The following is a 27539-nucleotide window of genomic DNA, read 5'->3' as shown; positions in this document are numbered from 1 at the left end:
GTCTACTCCCCTTCTCAGCTGGAGGGGGCCAGGGTGAGTGGGTGGGTGGAGGAGAAAATAATGTGAAAAGAGCCTTGTGGATCAAGATAAAGGCAGTTTAATGAAGAAATAGCAAAAGCAGTGTGTGCAGAAACAAAGAAAAACAAAAGATGTTATTCTCTGCTTCCCATCAGTAGGTGATGAGAAACAGGGCTTCAGTACATGCGCCCTGGAAGACAAACATTGTAAATAACACATGCCCCCCACTTCCTTCTTCTTTCTTAGCTTTTATACCTGAGCAGAAGTCACATGGTGTCGAATGTCCCTTTGATCGGTTTGGGTCAGCTGTCCTGGCTATGTCCCCTCCTAAGATCTTGCCCACCCCAACCTACCGGTGACGGGGTAGGCAATGTTAGAGAGCCAGCCTTGATGCTGTGTGAGCACTGCTCAGCAGCAGCCAAAGCACTGTTGTGTTATCACCACCTTTCTAGCTACTAGTACAAAGCACAGCATTATGAGTCCTCAACCAGATGCAATACAGTGTGGTTCCTGGACTCTGCAGCTCTGCCAAGCCACATATGCCATGTGCTGATCTGCACAGCTGATGTCTCTCTCACACTGTTTTGGCCTCTTTGCCACCCCAGGACCCCCCATTGTACAGTCTGCAGCATCCTTCGGTGGGAGGGTGGCTGTGGCACTGAGCTGCAGCGGGGCAGTGACACCCTGCAGGGCAGCAGCTTCAAAGGATCCCTGCTGAAGAGCATTCTGCACAGTGGTGGCATGATCGTGTGGACTGTCCTCACACGACCCAACACAACAGTACAACACTGCTCAGGCCTCTGTGAGTCAAAAGCTGTGGGAGCCTTCGTTCGTAAAAGGTCAAGGGACTGAGGCAGCCCCCCATGTGCAGCAGAGCAGCCTGAGACTCTTCTGCAGAGGCACCTGCACCATAGCCTGGGACCCATTTCTGTCTCACTCTCCTTCTTCAGCTTCAGGTAGTCAGAGGAGGTTTTTTACAGTGTTTCAGAGTGGCAATAATATTACTAACAACAGGTCAATGAGAACAGAAGATACAGAAGGGTAGGAAAAAAAAAAAAAGTGGTTATTAGGAAACCTATGCCCCAACAGCAAGATGCACTAAGCTGCAAGATTGCTGTAGATTTTCTGGGAAAAAGGTGAAAACATGACCTCCTGAGAAAAAGCAACTAGGAGGAACAGTGTCCTGGCCATTTGCACAAGCGAGGCAAGCCAGTTCAGCACACCCTTTCCAGAATTTCTTTCTTGCTGGAGTTTGAAATTTTATTTTTTAAAAACAAAACAAAACAAAACAAATATGCAGAACTTTAATATCAGAGTGTGGCTTCAATCTCAGAAACTCAGCTTGGTCTCAAAGCCAACAAGTATGGTTCTTTGCAAAACCAATCATACTGAATTCTTGCTTAGGCATCTGAACTGAATGTTGTTGTTCTCCTGACCTCTGTAGGACTTCCAACACACACATAAATCTCTGGTACCCTGTTTGAGTGCCGCATTGAATTTGGACCTGAAACAATCAAAGTCGGTTGAAAAGGCTCCCTTGGACAAAGCTGCTTGGGATGTCCTGGGAAAAAGGACCCCCTGTGTTTCCCTCACTAGGGAAGTGGAGACTGCTCCAGGCCACATGCCTTCTGATGGCTGGAGCACAAAGAGCCCTCAGGCTTGTAACACCAAATCAAATGGGGTTAAAGGGAGCCTTAAATTTAAGGGATGGATGCCTTGCTTGGTTTGAAAGCCTCAGAGGGCACTTCTGTTTGGGTGTTCAGAGGTTTCCTTTTGACTCCTGGAGGGTACTTCTCTGCAGCAGTGGAAAGGCCCTCCAGGGTTTTCTGGGAGCTTTTGTTCTTTTCAGATGCATCTTGTCCCTTCACTTGTTTGTCACTCAGACAGCAGCCTCCAGGGAAATGCTATAGACAGCAACAGAGGATCTGCAGAAAACAGTAAGGGACAGAGCTTTCACAGGAAAACATACATTCATTATGCTCTCTGCTTTTCTACAGCATCTTGGTGTGTTTCAAAGGTTTGTCTGGAGCAATGTGGGGAAATAAGCCTTTTGAAACTGTTATTCTGGCACAGATCTTTTGGAGAAGGGTTTTCAGGGAGAAGAACAGAATAGTGATCTGAGATGGCTTTGATGAAACACTGCCTGGGTGTTTAATATCATGGAGAAGAAGGGGATTTTCCCACCAATGAAAAGGGGAGAAAGTTGTGGAAGAACAAAAATATGAGTGCAATTGTGTCACAGGAATGATCAGACATTAAGTGAACATCATGTGAAGAAGATTAACAGGACAGGCAATCCACTAAGGTCAAGCCCCATGACTACTGTGGAACAGGACTCCTGAAATTTTACGGCATTATGATTTTTCTTAGTAAAACAAGCACTGCTTCCCAAGTCACTTGAACATCAGGGGTTTAAGATGTCAGCTCTGGAGATCTCTGCCTGGCCTGAGCACTTTCTGTTTGAAATTCCCAGAGCTAGCAGGTGCTTGGTTCTGAGGAGGTTCATGGGTGGGTGTCCAGGAGACAAGGAAGTTGACGCAGACTGTATTAGAAAATCAGTACAGTCTCCTGACACACTTTGATTTCATTGGAATGACCAAAGAAAAAAAAAAAATGATCTGCTGTAAAACTTCTGGCCAGATCTTGATGAAGGACATGAGGAAGAAGAGGTAGATAAGGTTTGTAAAAGGCCACTGGGCATAAGACTTGGCATCCACCATGTGATAAGATGAAATAAATAAAGAAGAGCTTTTACTGTAGGGAACTGAGTCTGGTGCTCAGTATATTGTCCCTTAGATGCAGACAACTGGCCAAGAAAGATTACTTCACTGGAGACATCCAAAAAATTTCTTTTCTGTCTGGGTCTCTCTCTCCAGAAAGGTTGTGCTAGGGCTGGGTTTTCTGCATCCTTGGGGAAGCTGACATTTCAGAACAGCCTGAGAAGTATTTAGGACAGCGGTTTTCAGCCTGGGGATTGTGTTACCCTCGGGCTGGCTACTGTTTCTAAGGTACTGGTGAAAGCTGGCTCAGAATAGAAAGGTCAGTGCATGTGAAGTGAGTTTTCAGCAATCTTCCAGTCCCCTAGCATGCAAACCTCTACATTTCTCTGTACTTCCGGCCACTTAGATATCCAGAGGTTAAGCATCTCAATCATTATTTCCCTCCTGACAGCTTTTTGCCAGAGCTCTGCAGTCACTGAGACCCCAAGTCTAGAAAGTCCTCTGCACATATCATCCTGACCAGACCTTCAAAGAGCTCATCTCTGTCTCTTCAGCCAGTTTTTCACCAAAACTCTGCTCATTGGCATGGTGCACACCATAGTCCCAGCTGCCATGCCTGTACCTCTAGCACAAGCTGAGAATTGCTGTAACTCCAGGTACAACATCCAGAAAATCATCTTGGGCTCTTTAAAACCACAAGCATCACACCTGCAGTCAGACTAGGGATGACAGGACAATCAGGTGTCCATACTTGGATAAGGTCTCTCTAAAGACATCTGTGAAACTGAGTAAAATTTTGCCACTGACCTCAGTAAAAGCAAAATTCATCTCTGCAGCACCTGATCTTGAAGAGCATAATGGGACTACTCAGTCTCCACAACACCTAGATGAATTTTACTGAGAACTCTGATCAGCACTGTTATATAAATAATAGCAATAAAAGAGAAGGGAAAGCATTATTCAAATTGGACAGTAGCAATAAAACAAAGAGTAATACTTTAAAGCTGAAAAAAATAAAATTTACATTATTTAATTTTGTAACTGTGTGATTTAACTTGTTTAAGTGCTTAAGAGTCCATTTTGCATGAAAAGTGCTATAAAAGCTGAGCTTTATTGTCTCCCATTTATCTTAGGTGTTCAGAAAAGTTTTCAGAGGCAGCAAGTACAACCAGAGAGGGGAAACTGCCTTAGAGGAGGTGGAATTTGGACAAGGATAAGTCTGTGCATCCTCTGCATAGTGCAGGTCCACTAATGGCTATTTAAGACAATGATCTGGGTGCTCCTAGTGCCTGAGGAAGTCTTAACACATTCATTTACATATGTGGGCATCACAGTGTGCTGGCTCTGTTTCTTTTATCCTGTGCGTTCCCTCTTGGGCACATCAGAAAAAGGAGGCTCAGCCAGGCTCAGCATTGCTCAGACTCAGTCCAGCTCTTCTTTCGTTCTTCTGAGACACTCCTTCATCGCGTGAAGCATTTGTTAACTCTCTGAGAAGTTTCTTTCCTATGTCATCCACCGTTACCTTGAAGAGCAATTTGTGTCCTTTAGTGAGGGGAGTGATTTAGAAAATATTTGGGAATTGGAAGTATCAGCACTGGTAAAACTGGAAGCTGTAGCTCCACGTGGGTTGCAGTAGCTGTGGTGCCCATGTCTTCCAGGCAATCACCGGCACAGGCAGACACACATCCCCTCACAAACCTTACACTATTTTGCCCAGTCTTTGGGTAATGTATGCACAGGCGCTTTTACCTCACTTCATCTGGGGAAATCCAGAGCTTCAGGTTTCCAAGAACTATTGGCCTTCTGTAAGATCAAAAAATCCTGATTTCACAGAGGTTAGAGATAGGGCTTTTGGTTATTATCCTGTATATTTCCCAGAAGGAGCAGTAAGGGGTGGGGGGAAGACATACTGCCTTTTCATCTGTGTCCAGGGCCTAGCCAGATGAAACCCTGATCTCCTAATTTACTGCAGCCTTGAAGAGTAATGGTGTTAATAGTAAATAATATTGGGTTCAGCTTGTCTCTGCCTTTCCCCTGTATAGTTTCTGGTACTGTGCTAAATTTGCTTAAAATGAGACTAAAGAATTACTCTGTCCAGGTGAAAACAGTGCTCTGACAGACAGAGTGCAGGACTGTTGCTACCAAATGATTCTTTATCCCAGGTAGAAAATGGGCGCTTAGAATTGTGCCTAAGGATGTCAGTCCATTTCTGAAAGTTATTGATTAGCCTATCTCTTTTATAATAATCATAATATTGCTATTTTCTAAACAGGAATTATTCTGAAATCCTTCAGGATCCTATATGCACTTGCAGTACACTGTGTCACTAGAGGACTCGGTGCAAGCCAGCTCAAGAACATTCCTGGTCTACAAGTAAGACAAAGCTGAAGCTCAGATGGTGTAGGATCTGTTAGGTTTTGTATTCCTACAGCTGTTTTTAATAGCTACCTCCTTTTTAATACCGCCTGATATTTCTATATTCTCTATGCTTTCATGAAAGATAGGGAACTCACTGATTTGTGAATACACAGCAGCTACCAATACCTCCTGTTTCTAGCTTAGTAGCAATACTTCCCCCTCTACATCAAAATGTGCAGGACAAACCCACAAGCTTGCCTTATACATTTTAACTTCTAGAGGCAATATTTGCTTTCAGTAAGTTGTTCCTCTAATGAGAAACTGGTAAAATACCTAAGTGTCTTTGAACAGAGTACTACTTTAAAGGAGGCTGGAATCAATATTTAATATACAGTTAAAAGTAAAAAATTGCAGGTTTGGTAGTGGTTAATAAGATGAAACTGCATTTCATGTTTGTTTTTACTTCATTATTGGCACTTGTATTTTTATTTCTTTAGCATCACAAAGCTTTAAACCAAGACCAGTATCAGGATCTGGCTTTTTTAGCTGTTGTGCAGGTTCTTTTTGTTCTTGGGTCTCCATCAATTCTTGATAAACTATCATTAAATTCTCCTGAGTTAGGTCTTCCTCCTTTCTTAGTAATACAACAACAAAAAAACCAACAATAGTGGCATTGAGCCCTAAATCACAACATATAAGAGAATTTCCTCAAATCAAGTTTTTGGACTTCCATGTCCTACTCTTTCGTTGATCCTCTATCTGAAGGACGATTCCAGTTTGCAGAAGTCCTCAACTCCTTGATATAGACAAAAGCCTTCATCTCTGCATGGCAACTGTGATGGACACGCGCTTGCCCCCTCCTTTGCCTCTGGCACAGAGGAGATCCTCCCTGCCCCAGCCTTGGCTACTTCACCTTCTGTTTGCCCTCTCCTCACTTTTCTCACATTTTTTATGTTTCCCACTTTTCCTGTTTCCCCTGGCCTCTCATGCGGTGTCTTTACCTTGAGAAATCAAAGAGAGTGAGGACACAAATTGAGAAAACACGGAGGTGTTGGTCTCACACAACCTGCCAAACTGCCAGGGAGCAACCCCAGGCAGCCCCCCTCCAGCAGCATGTGTGACACTGAAGGCTGAGTAGGGAGGGTGTGAGACTAGAGAGATGTGCTGACAAGCTGTACCTTGCCAAACAACCCACTCAGCCCAGAGTGCAATAATCATCTTTCTAACCACAGGATGTCATCTTTCATTTCAGCAAACTGCACTCGGCACCTCAGGAAATTTCTTCTGAATGAATCACAAAAAATCATTTCATTTCTAAATTACAAATTAAACAAATGATAATTAATTGAGCAAATAGCTAGGTCTATTACTGCCTTCCTTCCTGCTGCCTGTGGACCTCCTCCAACTCAGGATTCCCTTTTTCCCTTGCCTTGGGGTCCAGCTTGTTCCCCACAACCATCTGCAGATTTTCTCAGTCCCTTCCCTTGCTGGCCCAAATATTTTCTATACCCTCAACTCAGCAGCAGCTTTCTTGTTCTCTTGCTTTCTTCCCCTGCTGAAAGGGAGAGCAGTGACAAGGCAGGGTGAGGGGTCTACAGAAGTTTCTCTCCAGACCATGGCCCATAAAGTTCTCGCAAGAGGTTTCACTGTCATGAGGCTTCCAAGAGGCTGCCTGATGCTTGCTTCTGGGTGCTGAGATATGTAATCAGTTCTCCTAACTTGGTCCCTGCTGTTCCTTTTTGTCTCTGACACCCAAGTAGAGTGAGTGATGGGTCCTCCTTTTTGCCTAGGCTCCCAAAGACTGGACATTGCATTGGATGTTCCCACATTTTCAGTAACAGTGAGGAGCTTCTCAGAGTTGCCAGAGAGAGGCAATGGCTGTCAGAGTGCAATAAGCAGAAGTGGAGGTGGTGGGCTTGCTTGGGAGAACATTTATTCCTTTTGAGTGAAAGACAATACCTTAACCATGTCCTTCCAGGTCAAACTATAGGCTTCCTTCAGCCCTTGCTCACTCTTTCAGTACCTTCTGGACTCTGTGTAATTTTGAAGTTTTTTTAGTTTCTAAGTACGTTCTCTCTGAGGTTTTCTTTCTCTCAGAATTGATTCCAAAACCTTTCAGCTAAACTTCATCTGAAGTTTCTAGGACAAGCTGGCTTGAGGATAAGATGCAGTTAAAAAAAACCCACAAAGCAATGAAAAAAATTTTCAGGATGCCACGTTGGTGAGGTTTACATCTATTTGGAGACCTGGCCAGAGGCAGTATCAGATATTAAACCTCCAGCTGGATGCACCACCTTTGCTCTCTGGTGAAAATAGTGGTGTCTTGACAATAGCAAATGGTGAACAACAGCAACAACAAAGCTAGTTTATTCTATTTTCATCAGAGTAGTTATGGACAGAATCCATCCTGAGGAAGCAGAGAAATCTCATTCAGAGCCTTGTGTTAATTCCAAGTGAGCACATAAATCCAGTTTGAGGTTTTCTACTTCACATGGCACTATTGTCCTGAGATTAGATATTGGTAAATCTTGAACTGGAGCTTTGTACCCAGCTCAGATAGATTTTTGCAGAAATGTAATTGAAGCCAGAACACAGACACCCATGTGGGAAAGGAGAGCACTGGAGTTATAAATATAAAAAATAGAAAAGGAACTAACTGATGAGAAAAACAGGATATTATGGGATGCTGGAATCACACGAATGCACTAAATGATGGAACATGTCCCCTGCTCTCAGATTTAGCCGCTTCATTAGCAACGGCTCTGCTCAGTCAGGGAAGTTAATTAAAGTCTGCAGCCGGGCGTGTACAGAGAGCAGCCACTGCAAAGGGAGGTTGCCGCTTCTCCTTGCAAGCTGGCAAAAGAGATTTTGTCCTCTTTCACTTCAATGTCTGGAGCAGACACATTCATATACTTCCACTAAGGAGGTGACAATCAGTTTCTGCACCAACCACTTTGATACTGATGGTGTGTGCTGCACCATGCATTCTGACACAGAGACAGTATCACTGATTCAAGGGCACATGCAATGTAAGTAGAAAGCCTCACATGCAGTAGCGAGCCTATAAAGGCATATTATATGTGTTCCAGTTGTCCAGATGGGGCAATATGGCCAACTGCAATGTTGATGCAACTCTCCAGCTTCAGTACTGTTCACTTAAGGGACAATTTAGCCCAGAATGCCTGCACTCTGGGAAGACAGTCAAATAAGGCTCCATTGATCACAATAAAAATTGAGTGTATTCATACCACCAGCTTTGCAAAAGGAAAGAATCCAGAAGGAATTCCTTCTGAAGGAATCTGGAGCCACAGGAATCAGTAGGGCAGGACTGGTTTTCCCAGGCATTAGCAAATGGCTTGTAAATTTGTGCTTAGAATAGCGACACTGGAGTGTGACTATAGACGGAGGATATGAGCTGCTTCTTTTCTGGTAGTTTGGCATCAGGCCCATGCTTTCCATGAACGTACATGGGCACATGTAGACAAATGGCAAACTTTGATTGAAAATGTTGGCTCTAGTTTACCGGTGGATCAATGCAACAGCTCTCCCAGCCTTTCCACTCTGCCTCTCCATGGATCAGTAGGAGACCAGCAGCAGTTGGGTCAACTTAGCATTTCAAGTGAATGCCATGATTTTTAGCTACCATGTTACCTAGGCTACTCTGAGGCTTAGAATCAAAGGACTCTCCAGCTAAAAGGAGTGGGAATAACAGCAAAAATTCTCCAAGATTATAAAAACAACCTCAAAACAACTACACTGACTTATTGCAGTATTTGTAAAAATAAATAAATAATGTCTTCAGGGCTTTCAAGCTTTGCCATACTTTGCTTGAGTGACTTGGTAGAGCTCAACTGTGAGGGAATTAAAAAAAAAACAAATCCCAAGCCAGGAACCTCCAGTTTCTCAACGGATTCTTCCAAAGCTGTCAGTGCTGCACTACACTAGGTAGCGTGGCAAGAGTCTGGTTTGCTGGCTGTCCTATTGTGCTTAGAGGTTTGCCAGGGAGCATGGTGCCTTTCCCTTTCTTGCTTGAAGCTATCCTGAGCATGGAATCTGTGCAGGCAGGGAAGTGCCACCTACAGCCTCGGGAAGCCCAAAGGCAGCCACAGAGTCCCTGAAGTGTCCTGGGCCCAGCTGTTGGTACTTCAGGGTACAAGGGAAGAAATTATTTTTTTTAAAAAAAGGGTGTGTGTGTGAATTTATCTGTTTGGTAAATTAATAGAAAAGCAAGGTTAGTGTGGAGGGGAGACCTTTCAAAAAGGCAGTTAGGATAGCTGGGGACAGTCACTGTTGCAGCCATCCTGTGCATGACTTGGGAGTCCTGAATGACCGAGGCAGTGATGGGCTTACACTGAGGTTCAGTTTTTCCTCAGTATTTTCCATTTCCACTGATGGCCACTTTCTGTCTTCAGACCAGTGATGAGATGAAGAGCTGGGCAAAACAACACAGCAACAGTCCTGTATGAATCCAGCAAGTGCTTTCCATTGAATGCCTGTTTGTTTCCCACTACCCTTTTGTCTGTGTTTAAGATCCTTTTGGTATTTGCTTTCCAGAAATATTTTAGCAAAGCAGCTTTGCCAGAATGAATGCTCATGAAAAATGAATGTTGAGACTGAATCTGCAAATATTCACTGAGAGTAAATTTCTCATTGTGTAAGCAATGGTAAAATTCATAATTTGCCCCGTATTTTGTTATATAAATTATACAATCAGGGCACAGTAACAATATGAAGTGAATTATGTATCTAACCAACATTGCACGCATTCCAAATATCCTCAACAAATTACTGGTGAACAATCTACAGGCTAAGAATTATTTGTTAGCAAAATGCATTAATCATTTCAAATAACAAATACATTTGAGGAAATCCTCATCTATTCCCAGACTATCTGTAAAGAGAAAGAGAGAGTAAAAATGAAAAAAAATGATCCATTGTGCTTAACTCACTCAATCCTACTTTGTAATTGACCATTCATCTGATTAAAAAGCCATCAAGGACAGGCTCTTGAGGATGGAGTACCTGGTGCAGATATCAGACTGTGACAAAATCAGAGGCTTCATTTTGACAATCACATGGAGAGCAAGCGCCAAGAAGTAATTTTGGTGTGAAGAGCTTCCTGTGGGGAGAGAATCAGAGATCTTAGCAAAGTTCTGCAAGGCTTCCTCAAGTTCTGCGTCCTTCATGGGGAAAATAAGACACAATTGCATAGAAGCCTTTGCAACAAAGTGGCCTTTGAGATCCCACCTCACCCTGGGTAAACCAGCTTTCATCTTCACTGATCAAGGGAGATACTGTTTGAATCTCCAGTTGAGTTAGTGACTTAACACTGAGCTGAGGGGACAAGAGATCCAAGTTCTGCTTCCCTCTCTACCTGGAAACATGCAAAACATTTGACCATTCGGTACTGTTTTTCTCATGGCTCTCTTGCCCCATTGTGTGCAGCAGAAATTGGAATTCATTTGGGCTGAGGGCTGTCCCCCTTGAGATGAAAATGGCCACACACCAGAGCTGATTCTCACCTGAGCATGCTGAGACCAAGGCACCAAAACCAAGCTTCTTGTTTAGGTTGCTATAGTTAATGGACAGAGGTACTCCCAGGAAAACACTCACCCCACCTTTCTGAAATATGTATCCTAGAATGGGCTGGTTTGCTGTTGTCTTTTACACTGTAGAGAGAACCCTTCCAAGCAGCTCAGCACAGGTACTTCACTTTCAGATAACTAAAATCAGCTGGGATTGATCCTTTTCCCTGGATTGATACAGCATCTTGCACAACAAAGCCCAGATCTGCCTTGAGACCTCTAGACATTAGTGTGGTAGGGATAATAACCAGTGAGAAAAAACTTAATTAAAAATTGCCTGTGGGGACTACCTTTTATTCTAGGTGTTCAAGGCTTTCAATTTGAAGAACAGAATGATTGAATCATCCCATTGCATCAGTAAGGTAGATAATCACCCTTAAAATTTCTTCTAGCATGAAAACTCTGGCAGAAACAGACAGAAAGTACAATAGAAACGCAGGCTCTAATGCTGCCCTCACTTCCCAACAGGCACACTTAGAAAGGATATAATAAGAGTGGATAATAAAATAAGGTAGGCAAATGGCTTGTAAGAGGAAGACAACCTCTTGAAGTAAGTCTGAACATGTATTCAGAAGTGTTGTTCCACAAGAAAGGAAAGGAAATGTGGTTTTATGCTGTTGTGCTCACAGGCCTGTGTAAAGTAACTCAGAAAATCCACAATAAGGTGCGATCACTCGATTCCCATCCCTCTATATTGGTGAGAAGTGCAGAAGTCCTTTCCCGCACAAACACTGCAGCCTCTGCCTGAAATGAGCTCACCACACGTGCCGTCACGCAATCCTGAGGCAGTGCGGAGGCGTTCTGCTTCCCGGGTCCTCCAGGCAGAATCCACCACAAAGCAGGGATGCCTTCCAAGGGAGATGGACTTACTTGAGTCAGCACTGGACTTTGCTGTCAACGTCCATGGCCACTTTCCAAACCCTCATTCACAGCCGTGGCCAGCTGCCAGATTTGGAACCATTAGGCAAATGAGCTTACTATTAGTCAGCCACTGAGAGCTGGGATGCTCTTTTCTTCCCTTAAAGGACAGTCCCACATTTCATGTCCACAGTGCAAAATTACATCTGACATGTAATTTAAAACCCAAGCCTTACTCCAGTAAATGGGATCAAATAGCGGGGCATTTCATTTGACAGACTGGATATTTCTAGTTGTAATATTACATTAACATTTCCTCTCTGTGCCTCACATGGATTTTTCATTCTAAGGCAGCAGTGCCTGGCTGCTAACCAGAGTCATAAGTCAGACCAGGGGTTCCCCAGGATTTCAATGATTCCCTCGGGGTCAGAGAGGGTTCCTGGGTAGGTGATAATCAACTCCCTGGTGTTGTCCATACCTTCTTTTGTGCCCAGTGAGAAGCTTAGCAAGCCCACAGCCCAGCTGTAAGACCTGCACGTTTTACCTGCTGAACCCAGCCTACTCCAGAGACCACGACAGACATTCCTCTTTGAGGGATCAGAGCGACCGACCTCGTCACTCAGAGGTGATGTAGGATTAAATTGCTGATAACCACAGCAGCTTAGCAGGCTGCTGCCCTCTAACTAACATGTCTTTGCAAAAGGCCTGCAATCTCACCTCAGTTTGTGAATCAGAGCTGACATGCATCTCCCTAGTTCAGCATACGGGCAAATATCAGTGTCTGCCTACACAGTAGTCTAGACAAAACCTCACTCCCTTGTTTTCCCTTGTGACCCCTGACAATTGTGTAGTCACAAGGAGTGTCTAGTAGAAACTTCTTGTGGAGTGTTAGCATCACAGTGCTAGCAAATGTGAGGTTTTATACTTGCAAGGTGATTAGCTGTAATATGAATAATACAATACCTATCCTAGACACCCTGGATGACAACTCTGAGTAATCACTCCAGCATGATGAAGTAAAGTGCTCTAGCTAAATGCCTGAGTGCTACATAAGAACAGTTTTTAATTAAAGTAACCAAATATATCTTTAATGTTGATTAAGAGGACTGTAGATTTGAGAATTCTGTAGTACGTTTTAGACATCAGATGAAGATTTATCTTTGGTCAGAGACAAAGCGTGGAAAAACTTAGCATGGTAAGGAACTTTCAGAAACCCAATCACAGCTTAAACCAGGAAGGTTTTATGGAAACTATGGCAGAAAACTTACAAGCCCCATTGACCAGGGGTACCAAGGCACCTCTACTGGAGGGACAGACCCCCAGAGCCTGTGTAGACACCCCACCCCACCCCACCCGCCTACACTGCCAATACTGTACTTGACACTGCCAGGAGGAAGAAGGAGGACCTTCATGCCAGTAAAAAACCAGCTTAAACAGAGCTGTATTGACATGCATCAGATAAGAACTAGCCAGTACTGTTTCAGATCCCTTAACATGATATATGGTAATAATTTAATCATGTACCAGTTGTTGTTTTCTATCAAGCCTTGTTGCTGTATTTCCATGTCCAAAATGATACAGTGTTTTCAATAGGATTTTGTTATTCTTGACAAAGAGTAATGTCAAGAAAAACCTTCTGTTTCTGCTAAAAGAGGGAAAGAGAACAAAAGAATCAACACTTGCACATGTTGTCTTGTGGTTTATGGACAAAATTCATGCCCCAAGTAGGTTGTACAACCTGAAGGCAATTCCTCCTCTGTAAGAAACCCACATGACCTCTCTGTCTTGCCAGCAACCCACCAACTGGTCTGAAATGAATACTATTTGAATTCATCATGGTAGATTTCTTCAAATGATATATCCTGTCTGCAGCAAGCTTATCCCCCAGGTCCTGTCTGCTCTTGCACCCTTCTTGAAGAGCTTCATCTGCAAAGTCATTTACAGTGAATCAAGTTTACTTAAGCATAACTCAGATTTCTCTTATGTGTTCTTGCATATTTTTTTCTTTGCATCCTCGGACTGTTTGCTTCTTATTATGGAGGTTGTTTTCTCTGTGATTCAAAACTCTGAGCCAGAGCCAATTAGGCTCACTTTTAAGTAACTACTTTAGGTATCTGAGCAGTAAAACATGTGTTTCAGCCACCAGACGTTACTCTGGCCTCTGGGTATTCCTAGGTCACCTATGGTGAAGCCTGTGCTAATGTAGTTGGCTTGCTAAGTGTTCCCAACCAGCTAATTTGTTTAGTGCTTCTGCATTGTCCATTCATGTTTTGAATGTATCTGGCATACCACGAATCCTACAGAAAACACATACTTAATCAAAGTTACTAAATTGTACCATCTTTGAATTGTTAACTGGATTTTTAAATGCAAAAAAAAATATAAAAATTACATTAATTCCATTAATAACCCTTACTCCTTCAAAACCATTGAGGGGAATTGGTCTCTCTATGGCAAAAACAGAAGCTGACTTGACATCAGGCATTCTTCCAATTTGTTTTTTACTACCATTTCTTTGTCCTTTTAGCTATGCAGTAGTTTATTTTTGTCCCTTCAGGTTTTCTATGAAGGTAAATCCCCTTGAAAATTCACATCCCTACTGGTTTTGAAGAAAATGGGCTGTAATTAAGCAAAGTTGCATTACTTAGAAAGTTGACATTTGCGAAACACCAAATACATAAAAGCAGGGGAAATGCATCATTAAGGACATAAATCTTCTCTTGTACCCACCTAATAAATAAACACATTATTCTTATCAGGTACAACGTACAGCACACTTCATCATAGCTCCACAAATGTAACCCTCCACCTGTTCTTTCAACAGCAGAATTACAATGAAGTGCAAAGCTTTCCTTAAAAACAAAGAAAAAGACTGGACTCAGATTCCTACAATGGTGTAAATCAGTTTAGTTCTTTTGGCTTGAGAGATTCCAAGCTGTTTTACATTAGTTGAAGATGTGTGAATGTGTGAAGAATGCCCAATGCCAAGCCAGCTTCTGTTTTTGCCATAGAGAGCACAATTCCCCTCAATGATTTTGAAGGAGTAAGGGTTATTAATGCAATTAATGTAATTTTTTTTGCATTTAAAAATCCAGTTAACATTATATGTGAACATTTTCATTCCACTCTCCTTCCTTTTAGAGCTAATATTCTCCTTTGATTCCTACATGTTGTGGGCTGGTAGGATCCTATATCTGTCAAAATTGGTGTCTTCTTAAAGATGTGTTCTAACTCAAACACAAATTAATTCAGGGAAGTATTAGGCTCCATCATCTTACTTGTTCCTTTTCACCTTGCAATGAGTGAAGCTATTTGAAGAGCTCAAGAGCAACAGAATTTTTATCTTCTCCAAAGTTTATGCAACCCAGCAAGCCTTCTTTTCCAATGATACCAATGGGTTTGGCTGAGGCCCTTGCTTTGGCAGAGTGATCCAGTTTGGCAGGATGATCCAGCCTTACCAGCTGTGGGGTCTGCACCGCAGTTGTGGGATCCTCCTGATGGAAAAGCCAGCATAGTGGTAGCAACAGCAACAACTTGCAGAAGCTAAGAGCAAGGAGGAGACTGCTACCATGAAAGCAGAAGCAGGCACCAGGTTAAGTTTTTGTTTATTAAGTGATTTGCCAGGACAGAAGGAGGTATCCATCTTTCCAGACCATGTTTGCTTCCTGAAAAGCTATTCCCAGCCGCTCTAGGGGAAAGATGACCAGAGAGACTAGCTGTGGTTAGCAGGCTTCAGGTTAAACCAGACTCTTGCAGGGTGTAAAGGTGTTTCTCCATGGGGATTTTTGTGTGATGTCCTTCAAGGGTCTCTTCGTTCCTCCTGCAATCACTAGGTCTTAGTGACATTCAGTCTAGCACTTTTTGCTTGCTCCACCTCTGCACTGACCTACTTTTTGGCTCTGCTGCGAGTTTGATCTTAAAGCCACACTGTGCTTGAGAAACGCAAACAACAGGTATCAGAAACTTAAAAGTGGATTACATAAGATTTTGTCCTGTGGTCTCAGACTGCTGAGACACCATAGGTTTGAAGAAAAACTCCTGAATCTGCCCTGCACCTGGATCTCTGTAGCTTGATCAGAGGCCGTGTGCAAGGGCAAGCTTGTAAACACAGCGTGGGTTGTAGGTGAACTTGAGAACAGCTTTGGGCTACTGCTGGACCAACAGTGTCCAAAAGAATTGACTCCAAGAATAGTACATGCACCTGGTCATCACGGAGCTCAATGTGGTGGACAAAGGATGGTTTCAGGTTTTGCCTCTCATTATGAAGCAAAACATATGGAATTTTAGGATCATGTAGTTCCAGCATCCCTGTGGTTAGTGTAGGGATCTCTGTTTCCTGATGCCTTAGGAAAACAGAAAATGGCCTATACTGTTCTTCTAAATCAGCAGGAGTTATATCACTTGCCTTCCACAGCTACAGCACAGATCCAGTTAACTGACCCAACAATTTGTTGTCATTTACTGCTGCTTGCATTACTCACATGCTTCCTCTCCTTGGTGTCACAGCACTTTCCAAACTAACCAGCTACAACAAGGTCTTTTACCATCACATACCAACATACTCTTTATGCCAGTCCCTCTGCTGCCTTCTCCTAGTCTCTCCTCATCCAAGGTACACTCCCATACAATGCTTCTTCCTCGGCTGCTCTCTCTCTATTGGCTGCCCAACCACTTAACAGAACCAGCCACAGCTGCACCTTGTCTACATCAGCCAACCCGCCGCCTCTGAAGCCAGCCCACAGCTGTATATTATCAATGATAATTAACCCAGCTTCATTCCTCCACACTTCGGTTCTACAAAAGCATTTCCCCTTGCATAGTAGTCAGTCCTGAACCCAGATGGATACATCTCTGCTAATTCTGTGGTTTCCACAATAGAGGGCAGGTGTAGTTGATACTTGACAAAGACTCGGCACAGTGCTCTCTGCCTAGGTGACTGCCTTTGGAGATCTCTGCTGACTGATTCTGGCTAAGTGAGCAAGTGGCTACATGACCACAAAAGAAGCAACGTTTCCAAAATATAGCTGATCTCCATAATAAGTTCTCCAGAGATTTCATGGACATATACCCCACCTTCCCTGTGGTACATACAAACTGCTCAGCAAAGAACTCTTTGGATACAAATATCAAAACATATTCTCAGTCTCAGGCAGCTCACAGCAAAGGAATGTACATAACAAATCAGAGCCAGTGGAAGAGCATGAAGACATTTAAAAAATATCAGTGACTATGATTTTTAATCTCAGTAATAGACAATTACTATATTTCTTAAATCCAACATCATAAACTTTAGTTACTGAGTAGTCTGAGCCAGAACTCATAATTAAGATAGAACTTTAATATACAGCACTTAACCTATGAATATTAGAGGAAAGATGCTGAGAGGAATAGTCTAAGATGTAAATGTTTTGCCTTCCTCCATGCCAGGATGTGGCTCTTTGAATCAAAGAGACCCGTTAGAAAGATTTTGAGGTGACACAGAGCAACACAAGGCTCTTCAAGGCTCTTAATAGATGTCCTTATGGATTCAAAGATTATTTGAGAGACTCAGATTTCAGCTACTAATTAACTTCTGAATAATATGTTAGGCAGAGGGCTTTGATTAAGATATTCCCTGTAAAATCTCACCCCTACAGCAAGTAAACCAAACATTTAAGGTGTACTCTGAACTCACAGACACTGGCCAGGTTTCAGCTGATGACTTCTCATCAAATCTACACGAAGTTTGGAAATTAACCTAGCCCTTCTCTCCTCTCTTCCTCCTTCTTTTCCCTGGCTCCTGAAAGTGGATCACACAATTTGCGAACCAGGCTGACTATGCTGTTTTTAAGTGAGCGTCATGTTGAGTTATGGGTTTCAAGTGAATCACAAAGCATAGAAATGGTGGGCCTGTACTTAAAAAAAAGATTCTGTACTTAAAAAAAGGATTCTGGCAACACCTGGAGGTTATATCCATGCATGTTCAGAGAGGCCTAGGTGCTTATCAAAATGGTGTCTTTAATTGTTCTATTCATTATAAAAATAAATGAAAATAAAACAATAGGACGAGTGTGTTTGCTGTATGTTGAGGATTATAATGAGATCTTGAGCAAATAAACTCCACTCCAAAACAGGTGTTACAGAACAATAACTACAAAACCCTATAAAAGAGAGACAAAAACCACTGTGGCTTCAGGTTTCATTTGCACATGGGAAAGACAGACTTGCAAAGTGTCATTTAATTGGAATTTTGATTATTAATACCGTGTGGCACTACCAGCAGTATTAGAGGAGACTCATGCAGGGTTGGGCTGATTAATGGAGTCGAGTAGCCCATTGAGAGCTTAAAGTTGCCTGACAATTCAGCCCATTAATTAACAAGATGCCATATTCCTTCCCACTGGGCTCTGATGCATTGAACTCACAAAAGCTTGCAGCTTCTTCCACAAGATTTGCAGAATTTCTTCTAGGAAGCTTTCCTTCTTCATAAGAGCCATGCCAAGTCATATGAAAGGCTGTATTGCCACTGAAAGCAGTCAATAGCAGGTCCCAAGACGGAGGATTGTAATACCTAAGTAATAAAGATGTTTCCTCAGAATATGCTTCCAGTTTTCAGGATCTTGTTGCTTTCTCAGACTGTGTAAACTATAAGCATCCATTATTAACTCCCACAAAGAATCCCACTGCTTACTTGTCCTTTCAGTGAAGAACCAGCTGATAACACACGTCACTTGCAATTTTAATTTTTTTACTCCACAGAAAGAGAGGATGAGAGGCTGCCATGATTAGCTTGATCATTTGCATTTTAACTTTCCAATGGGAATTTTCCCAGCAACTGAATATCCCAAGAATCAGGAAACTGCAAAATTGGCATAAAGCTCCCTTTGCATTGATTCAGTAGCTACATCAAAGATATAGATCTTTATTTATGCAAGTTGCTTCAGTCATCTGGCAGACTAAATATCACAGCAGAGCAACTGTGCATTAGCATCTTCTACAGGGTGATCCCCAGACATACAGGAAAATTACCATTTCCTGTTAGATTGCATAGGAAAGTTCTATAATGATTTATAAATTAAACTTGAAACTGCCAAGCATATTTTCATTGTCCCGCCAGAGAAAACTGTCAAAAATAAACAAACAACACAAATAGACTGGAATAGAGATTAAATCTTCTGGAAGGGGTCTGGAAAATGCTTACTCTATTTTCAAAATTAGCATAACACAAATACTAGATTATAATACAGAATGAAAGAAAATTAATTGAGCCCATAAATTTTTTTGTACATGCACAGGATGAAGTTGTCTTGCAGTCTTGCTATACGCATGTAGAACAATAAGCAATCTTTTCTATTTTGCAAGGCTGATGCATGCTTACACAAGCTGCAAATCAAACCAAAATTCTTCATAAACATGTTCTGAATGGACACTGATTTCAGCTGCATACAGCACTGGAATTTAGAGAAAACAGCTTTTTCTGTCTAGCAAGTTTCTAAATTCCACAAAGCAATCAGCAGGACTGCTGAAGGGAATTGAAAGCAGGTGGGAGGGGGGAGGAGGAGTGGAAAGGACAAGCCTGCCTGTGAAAAGGCAGCTGAGGAAAAGCCACCCAGCCCAAATGCATCCTGCATTATGCTTTCAAAAGCATTTAAATGACAACAGAGATTCAGTAAAGATCCACAGGAACATTTCCATGCAGAGCTGGAACTGGATACTTTCCCACAAAACTGGTTCTTCCTATTTGGCTGACCCTTCTTCCCCAAGAAATATGCACAGGTATACAAAGCCCATGCTCCATGTTCAGAGGTGTTCAGAGCTATGATTGCATGTCAGGCGCAGCTGGTTTGTTTGCTGCAAGCCCAGCCTGCTGCTCCTGACTGTGATGGTGATCAGTGGGACAGTTCCAAGCTGTTCAGAGCTGTGAGGCCACAGCTGGGTGTGCTGAATAGACAGCAGCCACCATGGCCATGACATGAGTACCTTACAGTAAGACGTCTGGGACTATCCCCTGCTTCACTCCTGCTTCAAGCTAAGGCCCCAGAGCAGGCTTCTCGTAGAATTGTAATATCGTAGAATCGTTTGGGTTGGAAGGGAGGTTAAGGATCATCTAGTTCAGCCCCCCTGCCATGGGCAGGGACACCTTCCACTAAATCAGCTTGCTTAAAGCCTCACCCAGCCTGTCCTTGAATACTTCTACAGAGGAGGCATCCACAACTTCTCTGGGCCACAAAGCTGGGAATATCCTTCGACCTTTTGATTTCAGTATTGATTGTTATGAAAGATACAGAAGTTTTATGAACAAAACCATTAAGTTATTGCATCTAAATCTATCCCAATGATCCATAGTTTTTTACCGTTCTACTGAGTTCACTATTTCTACCACAGACCATACGTTATAGGGAATGAGATGCTTTCCAAAAACGGGAACGCCCGTATCAGCATATTTGTGTGATTTTTTGTGGTAATTAGATATGTTTCACTAACATGCAGGATCCTATGACTGAAATCCTCATGCTATGCCATGAAGATGTTTTCATATTAGAAACTACTGCCTCGTTCCTAATACACTTGTTTCTGTTGCAGCCTCAACTCCATTTTTGGCAGATGTGAAGGTGCACTCACCTTGTCATGATCTACCATTTCTATACTCGCTTTGTGCATTCTAGAAGATATCAGTGACAGCTTCAGGATGAGTAAAGTTCTAAGCTACACTATAACCAGGGAACTCAGCATCTTTTCCTCCTCTCAAAACATCTTTGACCATTACTTTAGGCAGGCTGAATATAGCCCCTATACTCTTGATGATTTGATGGGATTTAGACTCCTGACTCAATGCCTCATTTTCTAATCTGGTTTAGTGCCTGCAGGTGAATGTAGGCACTTACTAGTTTTTTGTACAGCATCTAAAGAGACTGGTGACTTCAGTGGGCTGTTAGCCCTTCATCTGCCCTTTTGAGAGCACCATTAGGCAGCAGTGTTTATTTTTAGGTGTATAAATACTGTGGGAATCAGGGTTTGGAATGCAGTAGAGCACATGGTTGATGAGAGATCATGTCAGCTGTAAGAAATTCACTGTATTTTTCTCTTCTTAGAAAAACTGATACATGTCAAAGTTTGCTTATAAGCCTCATGCAATGGGAAAAGGAATGCAGACACCTGGCCCTCACCACTTTCAGAGCCCAACCTACTCAACATGCCTGATTACTCCTTTGTTTCTTTTTTTCATCTTTTAGCAAATGAGATCCACACAAATGGAAGGAATTTCAGCATCTTTTAATTCTTCACAAGTCCTTAAATACAGGCCACTCAATTTTAAAAATTCCTGTTGCTTCAATAATACCAAGCTTTTTACGTGGTAGGTTTATTCTCTCGTGCTTTCACAGCACTTCGTAAGTAAGTTTAATAGCTCATTACTATTTTATATATGGGAAACTGAGACACAGAGTTGACAGCAATGTGTACAACTTCATTTATCAGGCCAAAACTGAGAAAAATGTTCTGGATTTCCAGTCTAGTGCCCTGGGCTAAACTTTATTTACACTGATTTCACTAAATTCATCAGATAGTCTGATAGATGTAGCCTGCACCACAAACATATAGCTTTTAAAAAGATACTTTTTAAAAATGATTTGCTGTTCTGGTTTCCACCTCATTAAGAGACACTTGTGAGCATACTAAAGATAAAGCCATAGCAAAAAAAAACCACACCACCAAAACTCCATCACAGTGAGGTATGGCTATTTCAAGAGAAAGAGAAGACCAGGCACAGCTCCAGCAGACAGAGTTAAGTCCCTACTGAGGTCTTCTGCAAGCCTAGCTAGGTGTTTGAAACCCAAACCAGGTGGAGTTTGAAGGCCTAATCAGTAATATGAAGAAACACTTTAAAAGCAGCTGCTGGCCCTCAACCATAATTATGGGTAGGCAGATGATGTGCTGTGTGAGGGATTGTGGGCTGGGTTAGGTTGTGGATAGCAGAAAGCAAGCTGTTAGGGATTTTCTTGTTTGTTAGGGGTTTGAGGGTTTTGTTTTTGTTTGTAGTTTGGTGGGTTTTTTTAAGTTGAGACAACTTTTGGAAGTTAACGGGTAGCTGTAAAGCACACTGGTGTAGACAGTCATAAGGATGAATTTTCTTTATGGCTAGTGAGGGTCTGAGCAATGGTAATTCTCTGGTAGAGCAGGGGAAACCCTCTTAGATTTTAACTGAAGGTGAATTCTAGAATATGTCTTGCTTCTTTGCTTCCTTTGTCCTTTGAAGAGGCAATATGAATTTCAAGCTGGTGGTCCTCTTCTTCCACATGAATAGAGAAATAAGAAAACAAATGTGATTTCCAGCATTTTTTAGTGTACTACAAGGCAAGGTAAGTGGTTCATGGTGGAGCGAAAGATGAGATGCCTCATGGTCTAGATAACTTGAATCCTGAAATAGCTGAGATGAGACCTTTGCAGCAATTGTCTTCTAGTAAGATGGAGATGTAAACAAATGGCATGTGTTCAAGTCTCTCGGTGAGATTCAGCTCCAGAGCTCCATACAGCTCATGGCTAATCAAAAACTGAAGAAGGCATTGTAAATAAATACACCATACTCAGTTCAGAGTGATTTGTGGTGTGGTGAAGGAGGGAACAAGCAAAAACATGAACGGTAGGAATTGCAGCTGTATGACTCTTTGGGTCATTTTTAAAACTGGTTTCTTCTCAAGGTTAGGTTTGAAGGCTTGAATTAAGATATGCCTTCAGGCGTGGTGTGTCCCTACCCAATAATTCTGGTAACATGTTGACAGCTGTCACCATCTTTGGTAGGTCCAGAGAGGTCATAGAGAGCTAGTTCCACACCAGCTTTTGAAAATACACTTGCTTGCAGCAGATCCTGGAAGGTTCTTGACTGCAGGAAGGCTAGGAGGTTAGGCATAAACTGGCCTCAGAAGCACTGTAGGACAGTTCTTAATCTCCCAAGAGCAAAATTTCAATTGCAGCTCATGGTCTTGTTGCCGCAAGTTATAAACATGGGGGGGGGGGGGGAAATAGATGGAATGACAGTTTTCCTCTTATCATTACTAAAGAGAAGGCCCTGCTAAGAGAGACCTGTCTGAAGAGGAGGGCTCTTGTACTCCCATACCTCTAACAAAAGCAGAGCTTGTCTGTCCTCCTGAGACCACCTGTCTAGAACTTTTCCAAAGCCTTGATAGCAACCCCCCCACCCCACCGCCCTTTTTATCAAAGTCAGCAGAAATCAAAAAGGTTGCAACACATATTGCTGCTCCTGACTCACTTATGGAAGTCTTCTTATTTCTAGCCCCCAGCCCTTTCTTGTGATGCTTGTGACCACTGGTTTGTTTGACAGCTTTTTTTTGTTTGTTTGATTGGTTGTTGGTTTTGAGGTTTTTTTTTTTCATAGGGGTTGCAATGGATGCTACAATAAAAAGTGTCCGTGTCTTGTTGCAAGATCTGGATGTCATTGTTAAAGGGTCAGAAACTGTGGTAATGGCACCTTTTGAAAACACTTGGCAAAAGTCACTGATCACCGTGCTTATTTGGATGGTATTAGCCAAACTGTGCTTATGGCTGTTTCCAAGGATGACTAAATCCGAAAGCTAGCTGAAAGGCTTTATTTAATGTGGTATTTTCTGTGATGGAAAAACAGCTTTTCCTCTTTTCCATATGAGAACACACTTTTCAACTCAGTGCTTCCCTATTTTGGGCACTGCATGAGCCTGCTCCACTGAACCAATGCCATCGAGGAAGAAAGGAGGAGGCATTCTGTGTCTGAAGTTTCTCATAAAACCCCTTGTGACTACCTGCATGGCTTACTCAGAGATGAAAATGCTTGTCTTCTCAATCCCTGATTCCAAACCTGTTCTTTCAAGGGGTTTTCATGACTTTTTCCTCTCTCTTCCTCCCCTGAGTCACCTTCGGCCAACAGTTTAGTCTTCTATGGAGCTGCAGTGAACCAAAAAAAAAAGAGAGATGCAAGGTATGCCTGCTGCACAGCCAAAGGGTCTGCAGCCTTGGTCCAGGAACACATATGACTTGACTGACCATCTCCAACACCAGCAATGGGAAAAGCTGTTCTGTTTGGCATGCAGTGTAGTGGGAACTGTATGAAGCTGAACCTGTCAATTCACAGTCCTTTCTTCTAGGCCTATCTTGGAAAGGCTGACTTACATACATAGTGATCCCTTTGCTAATAGCTGCAGAGCTACAGCAATTTTGGGGTGGTGGGAAATGAAGGGATATTCTATACCTGGGGGTCCAAAGTCATCCTGATCCCCCACTAAGACAGGTCTTCCGTGGAGAAGGTAAATTATAGTCAACCTTGTGGGCTGACTTGCCTCTTTTGTGTGATGACTGCTACCAGAGCCAGATAACTCCCCAAAGTAGACAGTGGTTCATTTCTACTCTGTGAGCTCCTTGGGGTGCAGTTCGGTAGACAGCCATCTGCTCACATGTCACTTACTCATTTTAAAACTGGAAGGGTTCCTGACTTCTATTTTTCGCTGTAACCAGGGAGTGCTGCTACAATAAACATTGTTAAACTACTTCTGAAAGGGAGGAGAAAGCTGTGCTGTGGTTTTGCAGAAGAGGTGGGAAGACCAGGACAGTACGGCCTTCTGTGTGGGGGAAGCACTTCTGACAACACACCACAGAAAAAAGCTGTAAGAAATCCTCTAGGAAATGCTGAACCACATCATGAATTTGAACCTGACACCAAGGATGCTTTCTGCATTTTCCTAGCTTTCCATTGTGTCAGTGGGGATTTGCCTGTCCCGGAACAGGTAGTACATTAAAGACAGGGTGACTGAAACTGCATGAGTGTCCATCTTCCTAAAGAGCCTTGTAGATTTTAACTTGAGACAACCTATCTCTTTCAGTCACGTACTGGAGAAAATGTACAGCATGTGCACCTTGCCCTCCAAGATGACGATTCCCTCCACAGATCTTTCTCCTTTTCGATTGTACTGTCACAACAGACATAATATATTCTCACTTCATCACACTTTCTGCAACAGTAATACCGAAACTCAGGGGTGGATTATTGTCTACCTTATGTTGATCCTGCCTGCTCTTGAGACACTAATCCTATGGATGAGCATCTCTGTTATCTTTTCTTTAATCAAGTAATGCTATTTTTAGCACAGACACCTTATATAATAAGGTAATGATAGCAGCTTTTTTTTTTTTTTTAAACTGCACTGGTAGAGGCTTAGAGATTTAAGCTTTACTTCTGAAAAAGAATCAAGGGCAATTATGGTGAGGAAGATGCAAGGGGAAAATTCAGGAAAGCATTTATGAAAGAGGAGGGGAAAAAAAATCAAGGAGGAAGAATCGTTAAGGGGGTGTGGGGTTGAGTGGTTATTTTTCTGGGGAGGATATTGCTTTCTAGACCATGGAAAATTTGTAATCTACATTAAGTATAGAACAATGTAAGGAAGAGAAGGATTGTGGTGGAAAAACAGAGGAGATTGAGCAGATGGTAGTGGGAAAGTCTGGGAAAGGAAGGAGAAATAAAATGAGAAAAACAGTATTAGGAGTAATAAAGGGACAGTACTTTTTCGTTGCTTTCTCTAAAATGCATGAAGATATGCATATTTCATGCCTTTGTGTGTATGCAATTGTGTGTGACTTTTCAAGGGCCTGTGTATGGAGCAGCAAAGTGCGTGTAAGTTTTCTGACTCATCTGGAATACCTGCAATGCTCTGGGCCAGTAGGCAAAATAGATAGTGTAAGGTTTATTTAAATTAAAAAAAGATGAAGTTTAATGAATTAAATATGAAAATGAATAATACACGTTGTGCCATAGCCCTTGAATTTGCTTTGATGTTAAATGCAATTTATTTTGCATTCATTTATTTTTTTCCCCTTAGCTGCAGGTTTTTCATTCTTCATAATACAGAACCCATTGCAGGAATTGTCATGAGATAGACTGGAGGTTTTTAACTGAGAAGAAAATTAGGAAACTGTAGTCATACTATCTCAATCTGTGACTAATTGCAACTAGTAGCTTAATTCCACTTAAATTTTTCAGCAATCAAATAGACTGAAAGATGGCCATATCAGTGCCACAGTCAAGCTAAATGTTAAGAGGCAATTGATGTTTCTGGACTGTAACATTAGTATTAAAGTCAGTGCTTCAGGATGACTGCTGATGGAAGAGGTGATAGTGGATTTAGCAATGCATGTATTTCTCCTCCCAAAGTCATTAGGCTTCAGTTCTATTTGTACATGTGGTTGGTCTTGGAGCTCTGTCCTGCAAATTGGAGAGATTGCAAGGCAAGCAGAGCAGCTGCCAAGGCAGAGATTGTAGCCACCTACATTTAAAGAAATGTCTGACTGTAGAATTGCCCATTGGATTTCTGATGGTTTTGGTTTTCTAGAGAAGTGCATTCGTAAACCGGGATAGTTATGAACGCACCTGCTTTTTTCCAAAGCTCCAAAAGTGGGCACAGGAGTAGTGAATACTGAAGTGAAACGTTCCCTTAAGTCTTTAACCTGCTATGATCTTTCTCTTCGCAGAAATTCTCAAATCCTGAGGAAAAAAATTGTCTATACAGGCATTGGCATCTGTTGATTTGACATCACCAAAATGTTGCAGGCAAAGATTTTGTTGTTTCTTTTTTACTCCTATATTTATTTGACCTCAAACACAGTTCAAAGAGCTCCATTATTTTTAACAGTTCAGAACATGTCAGTTGAAGGAAAAAAAACCCCACCATGCTACAGGTTTTCTTCAAGAAAATCAAATGCACTAGTAATTGCCTTTCATATTTTATTTCAGAAAAATTGTATATTCATGACTCAGTATGGTGCTGTTGACAAATTAATATTAAGGGAAACAGAGGAAGCTACAAGAACACTGTGAGAAGAAAGCATCTGGGAAGAGCTTTTTCTTTCTCTAATGAACAAAAAAAGATGGAAATGCCTTTAGATGAGGTTCCTAAACAGATGTGTGCAGAGCCGTATGCAAGCTACTTCAAAGTAGGACACAGATGCTGTCTGAATAATTTTCCTAACACTTTTCCATATATGTGTGTAGCCAGCTAGAAGTTGCTGTAGTCATCGCTGCCAGTGGTGATGCCAGAACAATTGCAATTTGGAAATTCCTGCCTGCAAACTGAGACTGGTAGCTAGGAATGAAGGGAAATACTACTATTCTTTTTAAGCTAACCTTGTTCATATTACTTTTTGGTATATCACATATTCATATAAGGTAATTGCTTAAACACTGGCAAAGCCAGAAACCTAGGAGGGATTGAGTTGTATCACCACGCTTAACATGAAGCTTATCAGAGCAAGTAATGCTACTCTCATTTAAATTTCTCTTCATCTGCATTTCAACTACGAATTTTTACAGGCATGAGTCATCTAGCCCAAAGTTACGTATTCCTGTATGAGCAGTATGTCTTCCCAAAGCAGAAGCATGAAGCTTTTTATAAGGAATTTAGTTTCCCAGTTGCTCCAAGGGAGGTATTGTATGGAGGCAGAATGTATGTGTACCTAGTGATTCAGTTCAAAGATGTTTTCAGCAGGATAACTTGCACAGAACACACAACTTGATGCAAATAGCAAGTATGCTTCTTGCCTGCCCTCCCCCAGTGTTTCTCTACACTTTCATCTCATAACTGCAATAGTTGCTATTCATATCTGCAAAAAAGGTGTTCAAACAAATACTCTTCCCTCAGCAAAGACCCACAGAGAATACTAAGTCCATGGAAAAATAAGGCCATTTTGAGTATGGAGGAGTTATGTACAGTATGGCATTTTTTCTGTATGCAAACAAAACCTTTGCTCCACACTGTGTGCATTTCTGCATAGACACTGTAGTTCTCCCACAGTCATACTGATTTCTCTTGAAAGAGATTCTCCTCTCTCATACAGTCCCTTGAGCACTCCCTTATAGGCACTTACCTGCACCCTTGCTTTTCCTTTGTACTTCATCTCTCCAGTGAATCTGACTTAAAGTTTTCCCTGCTAGGCTAGAAAGCCTGTTGGCAAAGATGTTCTTGTCCTGTTTTGTCAGGTGAATCCC

At 42.1% G+C, this 27539-nt stretch overlaps 1 long non-coding RNA gene across 2 annotated transcripts; it reads right to left on the bottom strand.

The window, feature by feature from the left end:
* LOC129784750 (uncharacterized) lies at positions 1-27539 on the bottom strand. Of its 2 annotated transcripts, none has more exons than XR_008747816.1 (3): positions 27419-27539; positions 10119-10215; positions 1-1943 (listed from the first exon to the last, which is right to left on the bottom strand). It is a non-coding gene; the product is annotated as an uncharacterized LOC129784750 (long non-coding RNA). The 2 variants fall into 2 exon arrangements; XR_008747817.1 differs by lacking the exon at positions 27419-27539 and adding an exon at positions 23311-23448.

The sequence above is a fragment of the Falco peregrinus genome, chromosome 6 (genome assembly GCF_023634155.1).
Source record: "Falco peregrinus isolate bFalPer1 chromosome 6, bFalPer1.pri, whole genome shotgun sequence".
NCBI classification, from domain to species: Eukaryota; Metazoa; Chordata; class Aves; order Falconiformes; family Falconidae; genus Falco; species Falco peregrinus.
The sequence above is the reverse complement of the archived record's forward strand: the minus strand, read 5'-3'. Positions and strand labels throughout refer to the sequence as shown.